The following is a 16,080-nucleotide window of genomic DNA, read 5'->3' as shown; positions in this document are numbered from 1 at the left end:
TTTGATTATTTGGAACATTCGTTAAGTATACTACTTAGACTATATGGAATATAAGATATGCAATATGCTAACCAAGTAAATGTGATTTCAAGTGTTAAATATTGGAAAACAATGTATAGATTGTATTTGGGTTTATAGGTTCCTGCCTAGGGTTTAGATTTACTAAGTAAAGGTTTGGGTATAGTAAACCATATTTATATACATTCTATTTGAGTTTATATTTCTTTGATTAGGGTTTAGCTTAATCTATTTATTTAGGTTTAGTGTATATTTGGATTAGGGTTTAGTGATTATAATGTAAGGTTTAGTATTTAGAAGGTGAGGGGGTATGGTTGGGGTGAGCATTAACTTCTTTCATGCAATCATAGATATTTTATAGTTTCACCAATATGTACTATGTTATTTATTTTGTTCCATTCTATTTGGGTTTTGTGTTTATATTTGGGTTTAGGGTTTATATTTGAGTTAGGGTTTAGTGATTAGAGTTTAGGGTTTAGATTTACTAAGTAAATAATTGAGTATAGTAAACCATATTATATATATTCTATTTGGGTTTATATTTTCTTGATTAGGGTTTAGCTTAATCTATTTATTTCAAGTAAATGTGCTTTCAAGTGTTTAATATTGGAAAACAATTTATAGATTGTATTTGGGTTTATAGGTTCCTGCCTAGGGTTTAGATTTACTAAGTAAAGGTTTGGGTATAATAAACCATATTATATACATTCTATTTGGTTTTATACTTCCTTGATTAGGGTTTAGCTTAATCTATTTATTTAGGTTTAGGGTTTCGGTTATATTTGGATTAGGGTTTAGTGCCTATAATTTAGGGTTTAGTATTTAGAAGGTGAGGAGGTATGGTTGGGGTGATCATTAACTTCTTTCATGCAATCATCGATATTTTATAGTTTCACTTATATGTACCATGTTATTTATTTTGTTCCATTCTATTTGGGTTTTGTGTTTATATTTGGGTTTAGGGTTTATATTTGAGTTAGGGTTTAGTAATTAGAGTTTAGATTTTAGTGATATGAACCTGTCAGTCTATTCTATTCAATAATTGAATAATAGAACATTCATATAACCTTGCTACTAAAGTCCTCTGAATTATTGAACGAGAACTAAGTTTAGTTCCTCGTACACTCTAAAAGTACTATATTATATCCACAGTGTAGTATAGTATTATGAACCTGGTTAATGTCATTATTTGAAAACGGGGAAAACTGTTTATGTCTCGGATGTGGGTTGACATTTCCAGGTTAGAGTTTAGTGTTATCATCTGGGTGGGGGTTTCAATAACTCACCCTCGTTGCTCCGTTACTTGTATTAGTGATATGAACTCATCCATGTGGTAGTGTCAGTCTATTCTATCCAATAATATAGTAATTAAACATCCATATAACCTTACTACTAAAGTTATTTCACAGTACACTGTAAACGTACTATACTATATCCACCATATAGTATAGTAGTATGAACCTGGGTACATTTGATATTTGAAAACGTGAGAAATTGTTTATATCTTGAATGTAGGTTGACATATCCAGATTAGATTAGAGATATTCAAATTTTTAAGGAATAGTACGCAATATATTGTAACTTTACCATATTATATCATCTACACATTTGTCAACATGTATTCTTTAATGGAGAACAACATCATTATATTTACACAAATGAATGGACTACATTATTTATCAAACTATTATTTTTCTATTATCCTCTATATATTTACTGAAACAATAAAACATATGTGGTTTGTATGTGTATGATGTGGCCTTAATTAATTTGGTTTATGTGGTTTGTATGTGTGTGATGTGGCCTTATTATTAGCCATATTTAATTTAAGTGATGTGGCATTACCTTCTTTCTTTCACCTGCTACTTGTTCAAGAGAGGGTTAGAACCGGATCAAAAGAGGTATAATTGTTACTTACTTAATTATGTCAAAATCATAAGCATGCACTTTATTTCACTTATGATTTAGGTTATTCAGCAAATAAGCCCTTGTTTAATATGATATTTTTAAACACAATAATTTTATAATTTATATTAAGTAATTTTTTTTGAATCATCAACTGAATCGCTTACAGATTTGTGCGTCCGCATAAATTGATATATATTATTTAAATTGGTGCTACATATATTGGATTTGCGTTGGGCTAATACTTATATGTAAATAATATATTTACATATTCATTTTTATATGTTCATATATCATATGAATGACTATAAAACGCTAAAGTTATCCTATGAAATGCTAATTTTGTCATTAAGAAGTCAATCTAGGCATGTTCAAGAATCAATTTACCTAACTTTGTAAATTTTGTCAGGTGTGTAGTATAACATTAATTATTTTTGAAAATCAATCTCCTATATATTAATTGAAAATTATTTAAAAAATCTATTTTATTAAAAGGGAAGCAGGTTTGATAAATCAAATTATAAAGATTGTTGTTTGGACCTTTTCCTTTTATTATGTTTTGGTCTAACCCTATTTATTATAACAAACCTTATCGACCGAGAGGACATCATCGTTTATTATAACAGCATGTGAGTTTATTTATCGGACCTGTAAAGAATATTTTTAGAATATGCCATCGTATGGTCCTGGACAAATCTTTATATTTAACTAAATGAGACTATTATCTTACTGAAAAACGCCATCGTATATCTTATATAAGCAATAATATAGCTTTATAATAACTACAAATTAAATCCCTTTTATATATTTGCTTTTATATTTTAATATTTTGATAGTTAATATATATATATATATAAATATAGTTGTGTGAAACAATCTTTCCAATACCAACAGATGTATTTACACTTCATAATTCCTACACTATTAAACAAACAAACATCATTTTTAAAAATATTTCAACCAAATTTCAAAAACGCAGATGCTTGATCACATCAATATAAATCATGATGACTCTAATCTTAAAAAAATTATATGAACACAAAATAAAAATAAATTTAAACTTTTATTTTTGCCGGAAAAAAATCTGCGCTTTCTAAGCGCGGATCAAAATCTAGTTATAACTTAAATTTTGTACTAATTAGAAAAGAGACTCGATAATATGTCACATAATTAGAATATCAATTTGGCTTACATGGCAGTATTAGAATCAATTGAATATTTTGTAAGTCCAAAATTCAATTGTTTGAGAATGTTATAACCGAAAATATAAGCTATATTTAGGGATATGATATACGATAAGCAATTGATAATCCAAACTGGAGCATAAAAAAGGAAAAAGATATATGCTTGCCAAAAGTTGTAGACGGAAAGCTGATCCCTCCCTATTGAGGACCTCCTTTATACGTATCTATTAAAACCTTGAGTTTCAGAAACTTTGCATGGAAGCGTGTCTCACGTACTGGTTCCTGGTTCCGAAGCGGAAACGGAGTCGGAAGCGTGCGGAATCGCTCGGAAGCGTGCCGGAATCGATAGTGTAGTTCCTGGTTCTAACTTCTCTTTAAGCTTGGAAAATTTTGGTACTGTTGATGTAATCCATGATAGATTTATCTTAGAACCTTTAAGATGGTGGGCAGTTCATGGATCTTCAGCTCCAAAGCTTCAAGCTTTAGCATTTAAGTTGCTTGGACAGCCTTCTTCATCCTCATGCTGTGAAAGGAACTGGAGCACTTACAAGTTCATTCATTCTGCAACAAGAAACAAGATTATGCCACAAAGAGCTGAAGATTTGGTATTTGTGCATACTAATCTTCGTCTCTTATCTAGAAGGAGTTCTGCTTACAAAGAAGGTCCTAACAAGATGTGGGATTTTGGAGGTGACCAATTTGATTCTTTGGATGATCTTAATATAGGAAGACTTGAATTTGAAGATCTTTCCTTTGATGAACCAGAACTAGAGGCTGTTGTGTTTGATGGAGAAGATGAAGATGAGTAAAACAATTGATCTTTGACATTGAACGTTTTTATTTTTAGTTGTGTTGCTTAATATTTAATACTTTGCTGGATTTGTGTGGTTTAAAGTTTACACTTTTAATTTTCAGAATTTTATTTTATATGTGGGTTTATATGATATGTATATATATATATATATATATATATATATATATATATATACGCTTCCAACACGGATCCGCTTCCTAGTTTTTTGAAAAAAATCGCTTCTACGTTTCCATACGATTCCGCTTCCGCGTTTCCGCTTCCGTTTCCATGTAACGTAGGAGTTTCTCGAATTGCTTATCGTTATAACAGTTTTTTTTTTCTCTTTTGATCAATATAGTAACAGTTGTAATACAAACTAGATTTTGACCCTCGTACCTACGCGGATGTATTTTTAAAAAATATGATGTTATTTGTTTTTATGTCATTATTTACGATTGGGCAAAAAACTCGAATTCGAAGAACCGAACCGATTTCAATCCGAATAAGTAGTACCAAATCCGAACCAAAATTGATACGTATAAAGGAGGTCCTCAATAGGGAGGGATCAGCTTTTCGTCTACAACTATATTGAGCAGGTATCTATATTGAGTTTCTCGAATTGCTTATCGTTATAACAGTTTTTTTTTCTTTTAATCAATATAGTAACAGTTGTAATACAAACTAGATTTTGACACTCGCACCTGCACGGATGTATTAAAAAAAAAATTGATGTTATTTGTTTTTATGTCATTATTTAGGGTTGGACAAAAAACTTGAATTCGAAGAACCGAACCAATCTCAATCCGAATAAGTAGTACCATATCCAAACCGAAATTGATTAAATATTTGAATTATTCAATTTTTTGGTATTTGAAGAACATAAACCTAATCCGAACCGAAGTATTTTGGATATCCAAATTGATTTATATACTTATATATATTAATTATTTTTAAATTTAATATATATAAAACCATCCATAATATATATGATACTTTTAAGTTTGTTTAAATACTTGAAAATATATAAAAATAATCAAACGTAAATATGTAAAATATTTAAAATATACTCAAAACTCTAAAAATACTTAAATTATTATTAATTATCTATCCAAATATTTAAACAAAACCAATTGATATGTTAAGTTAGGTACTCTGACATATGTTATTCAAATTTATATGTAATATATTTAGAGAAATTGCCACAAATACCACATTCATAGTATCAATTTTTATGTTTACATTAATCACTTTTACCTTCACTTTTAATGAAAGATAATAAACACTTATACCCCTATGGTTAACTAATCTAGACTTAGGGTTTAGAGTTGAAGAGTGGGGTAGAGTTTTTGGAATGTGAAATTTAGGATTCTAATAAATATATAAATAAATCCTTAGAAAATATAATTTAAAAAAATAGTTTCAAACATAATTTTCAATTTTCAAAAAGAAATTTTGAAAAAATAATAAAAAAAAATTTCAGAAAAAAAGAATTTCAAAAAAAAAATTATAAGAAGTTCGAATTTGAAAAAGTATAACTCGAAAATATAAATTTTTTTATTTTTTTTTATTCTTTTTATTTTTTATTTATTTAAATAATGATTTATTATATATATAAATAACAAGGGTATAAGAGTCTTTTGCCACTTAATGAAAAATGTATTTTGAAAATATCTCTTTAGTGGTGGTAAAAAATGAAAAGTGATATCCTGAAAGTGGTAAACATAAAATTTCCCATATATTCTATTGTTTATAGATTTTTAAAAAATTAAAGAATATGATAAATTTTAAATTTTTAAAAATAATTTAAATGGTTATCCAAATCTGAACCGAAGATGAAATCCCAAATAGACGCAAAAACGGACCAGAATGCCCACCCCGAATCACTACTCCCTCTGTTCCTAAATTTAAGATTTTTTAGGTAAAACATACTTATTAAGAAAGTTATTTTTTATTTAAAAAATATCATTAAAATTTTAAATTAAAAACTTTTCAATCAATTACAATATAAAACTATTAAATTTGATTGGTTACACAGTTTTTGATAAACTTAAAGCTACCTAGAAATATGAGAACATCCTACATATTGGAACATACAAACTATTCTAAACATCATATATTTAGGAACAAATGGAGAATTATTTATCTTATATGTGTCATCATAGGTTACAAAAATATGTGTTATCATATAATTAATCCTATTTTATACGTACCATCAAATATGTAATCCTATAATTAATAATATTTTATATGTACAATCATATAAGTAATCACATATATTATATTTTTAAATTTCAATGCGAAATATAAAAACCATACTTTTTTTTTTTTTGAATTATACAGAGGTATCCTGGCCTCATAGAAGTGATCCAGACTAGTTACGTGTTGCCACATGTCGGTCCTCTGTCCCTGGCGATGCCGAAATGTTAATTCCCCAGTGGCCGGGATTCGAACCCAGGTGGCGGTACTCACAGCTGTAAGCCCTTTACCACTAGAGCTAGAAGCCCCGGTTTAAAAACCATACTTTAAGTTGGTTATTGCTATATATCTTCAACATTTTTCTCATTTTTTTGTCGTTTTTTGTCATTTTGGTTATTGCTCGATATAAATATTGATTTTTGAGTTTATTCTCATTTCGTTTGGCCTGAGATTTAGAAAAATTTTAAGATTTAAAATTATTAAAGAGATACATAATTAGGTTAAGATCTGCGCCTTATGCAAAATAAATATTTTATATTTATTACTTATTTTATGTTTTTCTGAATATTATGAAATAATAAAATAATAATAATATATTAAATAACTAATAAATCAGTTACTATTATGTAAAAAATTGGCATTCGTATATAAATCAAACAAAATTTTTTTTAATTCGCAATCATTTTAGAATAAATGAATCAAAACAAAGAATCTTATATATCGTATATGATAGATAATTTAATTTAAATGATATTAACATAGATATTGTATATAGTAAACTTTTAATATGTATATTTATTGAATAAGGTTTCTACTCATATGATTTTAGGATTATTTGTATATTTGTGTAACAAAATTCTACATTAACGATTTTTTTTTAAATGTGGAATGTTTAGTTTTCAATGAAGATTTCAAAATTAAACTATACATCATATAATCATTTAACAGTTTAATTTAAACGATATGATATATATATATCAACATAAACTCCTATTAAAATAAATTTATTTATTCATATGATTTTCTAATCATTGCATCTTATTATAGAAAAAAAATTAAACCTTGATCACAAAAGTTTATGTGAGACTTTTGACAGTTTTACTAATTTATACTAGCTTTGAAAAATTCAAAATATAACATATACAATAAAAATCTAATTTTTTATTATATGATTAATGTAGTTTTGTAATTTATTTTAATAATAAATAATTCAACAAAAAAGATACAAAGTATACAGATTGTTGGCAAATCTTTATTATTTAAAGTCATTAATTGCCATATATATATATCTTAATCACTCATGTGATTGAGATCGTACGAATCAATCTTCACAGATTAGGTTTCACTGAAGAATATTTTTTGCGGGTTGTTAAGGTTTTTTGGGAGCAATATAAAAGGACAGTAGGGGCTACATTCTATTGCATCAAGCATTTTCGCTTTCTTACTGCTTACCACTATAGAGATTTTCTGTCGATTCTTAATTGGGTTACTATGGCGCAGAGTCAATTGTTGGGAATCAATGGGGATTTGAGGACTGGAGAGGGAACTCGTAAAAGGCTGAAGATCTCGGTGCCTCACTTTGACAACTCGGCTCTGATCAAAACGTATGCCAAATCTTTGATTGGCAGATGTATGAATCCGGAGAAACAAGAGATGAGTGCGCTGATAACGAACATGCCGAAGATTTGGAAATTGGAGGAACGTGTTACTGGCACGGATTTGGGATTTGGAAAGTTCCAGTTTGATTTTGAGAAGGAGTAGGACATTGAGATGGTTTTGAAGCATCAACCATATCACTTCGATTATTGGATGCTTGCCCTAGCAAGATGGCAACCAAAGAAGTCTCAACTATTTCCTTCGGAAATTCCCTTCTGGATCAGGGTTTTGGGAGTGCCGATGGAGTTCAGAACAGTTCCCACATTTGAAAGTATTGGGAATGCCATTGGAAAGACGGTCAAGGTGGACTTGGATCTTTCTCGCGTTCAGGTCGTGGTGGATGGCTTTAAGGAGCTATGTTTTGAGACCACGGTAGACTTCACAGGTGGGGAATTCTACGTTGGAGAGGAAGTTCCAGTTTCATTACGTTATGAGAAGTTATTTGGGTATTGCCAAATTTGCTCAAGCCTATGCCATAAGGATGAAAAGTGCCCGTTAGATAAGAAGAGTGTGAAGCAGAGCCCGGAGAGAAACAAAGAGACTAGAGAGGGCAATGGCGGATGGCATGAGGAGATGAGGCATGAGGACATGGCAAGGAGTTACAAAGGTGTGGTTATAAACGGTTCTGCGAATCAACACCAGAAGGAAAGGGAGGGTCGTGATTACTATGGCAAGGGAAAAGGAAAGATGTTCCAGGAACCTGAGTTTAAATGGACGAAGGTGGCTGAGAGGGGACACAAGCGATCTACACATCGAGGCAATTATAGAGGTGGTGGTGACACTTCGCGACACAGACTCTCTCGCAAAGAAGATATACGAGCTTTGGCACAACAACAACCTTTGAATCTCCCGTCTGAAGAGGCTCGAGAGGAAGGAGAGATAATGCCGGTGGGGGAGGACCCCAAGACTACACCTTCTAAAGAATTCCAAGAACAACTGGAAAAGACTCAGGCGGCTGGTAATGAAGTGATTTCGGACCATGTTGATGTGGAGAAAGGGTTACAGATGGTCAAGGGGCTAGTAGAGGATCAGTCTGCTACTGCAGATGATGATGTGATGGACTGGGATGAGATTAAAGCACACTTTCTGGAGAAGGGAATCGACATGGATGCAGCAGAGGATTTCAATGAGGACGATGAGGAAGGGCTCATGGGTCAAGAGGAGGAAAAGATTACACAAGAGGAGGAGGTTCAGCGCGTGGAGGAGGATGAGAAGGGAGCTGGGGCAGGAGAGGTAGTGCAGAAACAAGGAGTCAGGAAGAAACTGTCTAAGCTAATGGTGAGCACTGCAGCGAGCACAAAGATGAGGACAGCAAATGCGCTTGTCTCCCCACGCAAGCGTACTGCAGTTAGAATAAGTTCTCGTCATGGAGACATCAGCAAACAACAGGAGAGAAAGGGTCCTTCAAACCCGAGCTCGGACCATCTAAAGCCTTAGTTCATGGATCAGGTCTTCTGCGCAGAGAGAGCAAGCAAGTGGGAGTTGGAAACTGGGTGGGTGTTTTTATTTTATTCAACAAGCTCTGTGAGCATCTGTTTTTTATTTGGGGTTAAGGGAGTCTTATTTTTAGTTGTTTCTTATATTATCTGGTCTTCAGAGAAGCTTGTTGTTTGGTTTATGATTTGGATTATTAATGGTTTGTTGGTTTACTGGCCCCTGGTATTTCTAGAGATAGTAGTGGTAGTTGGTATCATTATTGGGATTGGGCATTGGGTTTGGAAAAATAGAGATAAGCTAGTTAAGACTTTTGGATCATACAATAGAGTCTCTTGGTATAACTTTGGTCTTGGTGATTATTATGGTATGGACGTGTGTTTTCTTTGTTTAAGGGAGAATCACACTTATGTTGTGTTGATATGGCGTGTTTTGTGGGTGATTGGTATAGATTGGTTTCGAGGCTGTTCTCTGGTTATGCAGATTGTACTGCGTATCTTTACAACCAAAAGGCAGCGATTTCAGTACTTGGTCTCATCAAACCAAGGAATCGATCTGTCTTTCTATATACAATACATGAGGATCAATGGAATATTTGTTATGAGAGACAAGATGGAAATATGGGATAAGGTGTGGGCTGGGTTTGGTCATTATAGGTATATAAAATCAAGAATTAAACACTCACAGGAAGCTTTAGGATTTCTTATTGTACGTGCGGGCATTGATATGCACAGGAGAGAATATCAAAATGTTATAATAACGTTTTATGGACAGAGTAGGAGCAAGGATCTAAATCCTTTTGGGAATGTTTTTTGGGTGTATGGTTTCACAGGTTTAATAAAGTCGATTATAAATATTATTAAATATGAAAATATTTAGCTGGAACTGTAGAGGACTAGGAAGTCACTGGACTATAAGTTATCTCCGGGAAATTTGGCAAAAGCACAAACCAGAATTTTTATTTTTATCTGAAACGAAACAGGATTTCGAATTTGTTCAAAGGTTTCAATCACATTTTGGATATGATAGTTTGGTTACTGTAGATCCAATTGGGAGAAGTGGTGGCTTAGCGTTGTATTACAACAAAGAGTATCAAGTTCAAATCTTATATTCTAATAACAGAATGATAGATATTGAGGCGGTGGTCAAAGGAAAACAAGTTTTTCTTACTTTTGTTTATGGGGACCCGGTACCAAAATTAAGAGAACAGGTATGGGAGAGACTAACCCGGTATGGGCTATCACGGTCGGAACCTTGGTTTATTATTGGAGATCTGAATGAGATTACCGGAAATCATGAAAAGGATGGGGGATCCCTACGAAGTGCTACTTCATTCATACCTTTTAATAATATGATTAGGAATAGTGGTCTACTAGAATTTCCGGCCCGTGGTAATAAATGGCCATGGCAAGCAAAGAGAGGTAAAGGGAAAGGAGCAATAACGATCAGATGTAGATTGGATCGGGCCTTGGCAAATGAGGAATGGCATACACTTTTTCCATGTTCTTACACAGAATATTTGAGGATGGTGGGTTCTGATCATCGCCCTGTGATAGCTTTTTTGGAGGATAAAGTATTAAGGAAAACAAGGGGTCAGTTTCGGTTTGATAAGAGATGGATCGGGCAGGAGGGGCTTATGGAATCAATTGCGACAGGATGGACAGAAAATCAGGAAGGACAAATGGTGGATATTGTTACAAAAATTACTAAGTGTCGGCATGAAATTTCATCATGGCGTAAGGATAATCAACCATATGGGAAGGACAAAATTAACGATCTTCAACATGCACTTGAGGAAGTCCAGTCAGATAATAGTAGATCACAAGAGGACATCCTTGAGGTGTCCAGGAAGTTACAAGAGGCGTATAAGGATGAAGAGGAATATTGGCATCAGAAAAGTTGGAATATGTGGCATTCATCTGGAGACCTCAATACTAAATTTTACCATGCTCTCACAAAGCAGCGTAGGGTCCATAATAAAATAGTAGGACTCCATGATGATTTAGGTAATTGGATCACGGAGGAAAATGGGATTGAGAAGGTGGCAGTGGATTATTTTGATGATATTTTTAGCACTACAAATCCATCAGACTTTGATAATTTTCTGGATGAAATAGCACCATCTATCTCCCCCCAAATGAACCAGATACTATTGAGATCAGCAACAGAGGATGAGGTTCGCCAGGCTTTATTTATGATGCACCCAGAGAAAGCGCCGGGGCCGGATGGAATGACAGCCCTATTTTTTCAGCATTCCTGGCATATTGTTAAGAATGATGTGGTTGAAATGGTGAATAATTTTTTGGTTACAGGCAACATGGATCCACGGTTAAATATTATTAATATTTGTATGATCCCAAAGGTAGAGAGGCCTACAAGGATGACGGAATTAAGGCCGATAAGTCTATGTAATGTGGGCTACAAGATTATATCGAAAGTTCTGTGTCAACGACTGAAACTTTGCCTTCCCCGATTAATTTCGGAGACTCAATCGGCTTTTGTGGCAGGAAGGTTAATATCGGATAATATTCTTATAGCGCAGGAAATGTTTCATGGTCTGAGGACAAATAAGTCATGTCAAAATAAGTTTATGGCTATTAAAACGGATATGAGTAAGGCGTATGATAGGATAGAGTGGAGTTTTATCGAGGCCCTCCTTAATAAAATGGGTTTTGACCCTCATTGGATCACTCTAATGGTGGAATGTATATCCTCGGTTCAGTATAAGGTCCTCCTAAATGGCCAGCCGAGAGGCCTTATAATTCCCCAACGAGGGTTACGTCAAGGGGATCCTTTATCTCCTTATTTATTTATAATGTGTACTGAGGCTTTAATTGCGAATATTAAGAAGGCAGAGAGGGAAAAACAATTAACCGGTATGAAGGTAGCAAGAGCTTGTCCGGCAGTCTCTCATTTGCTATTTGCCGACGATAGCCTTTTCTTTTGTAAGGCGAATAGAGAAGAATGTCAATCTATTCTCAGGATTTTAAAAGAGTATGAGGCTGTTTCAGGGCAACAAATTAATTTTCAGAAGTCCTCAATTCAATTTGGACATAAGATTGTAGAGTCCAGTCGGCAAGAGTTGAGAGATATTTTGGGTATTCAGAATCTAAGAGGAATGGGATCTTATTTTGGACTACCCGAAAGCCTTGGGGGATCTAAAGTGCAAGTGTTTGGATTTGTTCAAGAACGTTTGAACAATAGGGTTAGTGGATGGACTTTTAGATATTTTACTAAAGGGGGAAAAGAGGTAATCATCAAGTCGGTGGTTACGGCTCTGCCAAATCATATTATGTCGGTTTATCGATTACCAAAAGCTACAGTTAAAAAATTAACGAATGCAGTAGCTCAATTTTGGTGGAGTCCAGGAGGGAGTACAAAGGGTATGCATTGGAAATCATGGGATAAGTTATGCCTCCCTAAGGATAATGGTGGTTTAGGTTTTAAAGATCTTATGGATTTTAATACGGCAATGCTTGGAAAGCAACTGTGGAGGCTGATTGAGAAGCCAAACACTCTTTTCTCGAGAGTTTTTAAAGGACGGTATTATAGGAATGCTTCACCCCTTGAACCGATCCGATCTTATTCTCCGTCATATGGCTGGAGAAGTATAACCTCTGCTAGATCTCTGGTTTGTAAAGGACTAATTAAAAGGGTGGGAACAGGTTCTTCTATTTCGGTATGGAATGATCCTTGGATCCCATCCACTCGCCCGAGACCAGCAAACAAAAATCTTCATAATAGTTACCCGGATCTCACAGTGGATTCCCTCATTAATGTGGAATCCCGAACTTGGAATATTGAGGCCATTAGGACTTTGGTGGATCCTCATGATGCACAAATTATTGAAAGTATTCCCTTAAGTAGAAATCAGATGGACGATAGAAATGGATGGCATTTCACTAATAATGGAAAATATTTGGTCAAATCAGGATATCAAGTGGAACGGGTCTATCCTGATAAGGAAAAACCACAAGAATTTTATGGACCTACAGTGGATACGTTAAAAGCTTTCTGTTGGGAAGTGCGGTGTCCGCCGAAGTTAAGACATTTCTTATGGCAACTCCTTTCAGGATGTATAACGGTAATGAAGAATCTTCATGGGAGAGGAATACAAGGCGATATTCGCTGTTCTCGATGTGGGGATCCGGAGGAATCAATAAATCATGTATTTTTTGAATGCCCTCCAGCACGTCAAGTATGGGCATTATCTAAGATCCCATCAAATCCGAGCTTTTTTCTTACTGGTTCGTTTTTTGGTAACATGGATCATCTCTTTTGGAGAATTACTCCAAAGATGGACGATCACCAATTCGCGTGGATATTATGGTATATATGGAAAGATCGAAACAATAAGGTGTTTAGTAATTTGGATATTGATCCAAGGGAAACACTTCGATTAGCAGAACTGGAATCGACACTTTGGGCTGAAGCACAGATAGTCACTGAACAGAAAAGGGAGAGCCAAGTACTGACCAGACGGACATTAGAAACTCCAGGACGTTGGTGTTTTATAGATGGTTCATGGAAGGAAAATGATCTATTTTCGGGACAAGGATGGTATAGTACCTTACCGGGGTTTGATGGTTTATTAGGTGCAAGGAATGTAAGGGCGTGTCTATCACCTCTTCACTCAGAGGTGGAGGCTTTGATTTGGGCAATGGAATGTATGAAGAACTTACGACAGTTTCAGGTTACGTTTGCAACGGATTGTTCTCAATTGGTGAAGATGGTTTCGGAACCAGAAGAATGGCCAGCATTTGAAAGCTACCTGGAAGATATTAAGCTTCTACGAAGAAGTTTCCACAACTCGGATATCATCTATGTACCCCGGACGGAGAACCTACGGGCGGATAGCGTGGCACGTTGTGCTAGGAAACAACCGTCTTTCGTCGTTCACATGGATGCGGAATTACCGATCTGGTTTACAGAGTCAATATGAGTCTGTAAATATCTTGCTGTCAAAAAAAAAAAAAATATATCTTAATCACATTAGGTAATTCTGTAGGTTTTATTTAAGGATACAATATATAATAATTTCAATTTTGATCAAAAAAAAATATATATATATATATATATATATAATAATTTCAATTTTGATCAAAAAAAAAATATATAATAATTTCAATTTGATAAATGAATGGTCCATAATGGACATACTATATAATATAACTAGCTTAAGACCAGCGCAATTCAGTGGGATGAATGTTATATATAAAATAATTTTTATCTATTATTATTTATTTGTATTCATTTACGTATTGTGTATATAATTAAATTCGAGTAAACACATAAATCAAGATAATACATCTTGTTTATTTAGGATATATTTTTAGTAAATAAATCGAAACAATCATTTTATTTATTTTATGTGGTATATAACTAAATTAAAATGACATGAACATAGATAGATAGTATATTTTAATATAAATATTTATATTGAGAATTTATACTCATGTGATAAACACAAAATTTCTAATGTGCGATTTTTTTTTTGCAAATTTTAAAATTAAAATATTAAGGTTTCGATACTTTTCCAATACAAATTTTGAAATTATCATATTTAATTATTTTTTTCTATGTTATATAGTTTAATTTTAAACTATATTAATATATAATATGAATGTCTAGTAAATGAGACTTCACATTCATATGATTTATGACCATTTGTATCTTGTTATTACCAAAAAAGTTAAACCATTGATCACAAAATTTTAGTGTGAGACATTTAACATTTTTAGTAATTTATAAACGTTTTAAAAATTCAAAATATAACATGTAAGAAATTTTTTTTTATTATATGTTTAATGTGGTTGTTTTATATCTTTTAGTAATATAAAATTAAACAAAAAAAGCTAAGATACAATAATTATTATCAAATATTTATTATTCATAATTATTAATTATCATATAAACGTTAACCATATTAGGTAATTCCATAGCTTGTATTTAAGGAAAGAGCGAGAATATTCTTTTGTACACTATTTATCAATTTAATAGTTAGTTTAATAAAAAATATAATATAAGTTAAGATGGACCAACCTATTTTTCTAAGAATTCTTAATTTCATTCTCATGTTGATACGTGGCTACAAAACAATGTTGTAATGTTTCTCGATTAATATATATGGGATTTCCTAACAATTTAATTTTGTACTAACAAAATTCTCAATTGATTCTCAAGCCGCTACGTAAGTAAAATTATCATTGCAATTACGTGATAACACATCATGGCATTTTTTTAATTAGTACAAATTACAGGTTATAACTTTTTTAATGTTTCTCTATTAATATATAGAGGATATGAGTGAAGCTGTTATTAATTGTAAACATTGGATTATTAGGTCAAAAATTGAAAGGAAATATTACAAAAGAAAAAAATATAAGAAAATGTAATTTCATACTCAAAATCAATGAAGGAGAACTACATCTTCGACTGCTTAGAAGAATAAACCTTGCCAAGTTCATCTTCTTCATTTTGTTGTATATCCCCTCAACAACCAAGGTTTATGCAAACATTCTGACATATTGTTTTCGCATCATTTTGTTGTGGAAGCCTTTAAACCTAACATCTTCTCAGGCATTTATGTAAAAAAATTAGAAAAGTATGACATAAATCGATATAAGAAAATAATATCTTGCCTAATAAATGATCCAAGCATTTTTCTCAAGTAATGAATGATATAAGATTATAGGTGAATATGCATAATTTATGAAAGTTTCAATTATGGTACGATAGTTAATGCCTTGAGAATTAGTACAAAAACCAGTATGTTGGTTGGTACTATATCAATTTTTGGCGGATTCTATTTATATGATATTTTGAGCTTTTTATGTTACATACTGGTGATATTTCTTTTAGTTTATTTAGATTTTTAAAGCTTGTTGTTTGAAT

This window comes from Brassica napus, chromosome A9, assembly GCF_020379485.1.
Source record: "Brassica napus cultivar Da-Ae chromosome A9, Da-Ae, whole genome shotgun sequence".
Lineage (NCBI taxonomy): Eukaryota > Viridiplantae > Streptophyta > Magnoliopsida > Brassicales > Brassicaceae > Brassica > Brassica napus.
The sequence above is the reverse complement of the archived record's forward strand: the minus strand, read 5'-3'. Positions refer to the sequence as shown.